This window comes from Sinocyclocheilus grahami, unplaced genomic scaffold, assembly GCF_001515645.1.
Source record: "Sinocyclocheilus grahami isolate Dianchi unplaced genomic scaffold, SAMN03320097.WGS_v1.1 scaffold5148.1, whole genome shotgun sequence".
NCBI classification, from domain to species: Eukaryota; Metazoa; Chordata; class Actinopteri; order Cypriniformes; family Cyprinidae; genus Sinocyclocheilus; species Sinocyclocheilus grahami.
In genome coordinates, this window is record NW_015509913.1 from 1 (window position 1) to 308 (window position 308).

Sequence of the window (308 nt, forward strand, 5' to 3'; positions counted from 1 at the left end):
AATGATTCCCTTTGAGCTAAATTGACCTGTTTCCCTTACAGGGGTCTGAATACTTTGCGTACCCACTGTAGATTTAAAAAAGTAAAAGTCATTACTGTCACTTTAGTCTATTTTGTACATCCATTACTGAATAAAAGTATTAATAAGTATTAATTTCTTTACAAAATATTGCTTTATTATTTTTAGCTTTGTTTAACCAGGCAAGTCACTTTAAAATGTTTCACTCAAAATTACATTCATATTCATTTTTTTTTTAGTTCATTTTTTTATATTTTATTTTATTAAAGGTGACGTATCATGAAAATCTG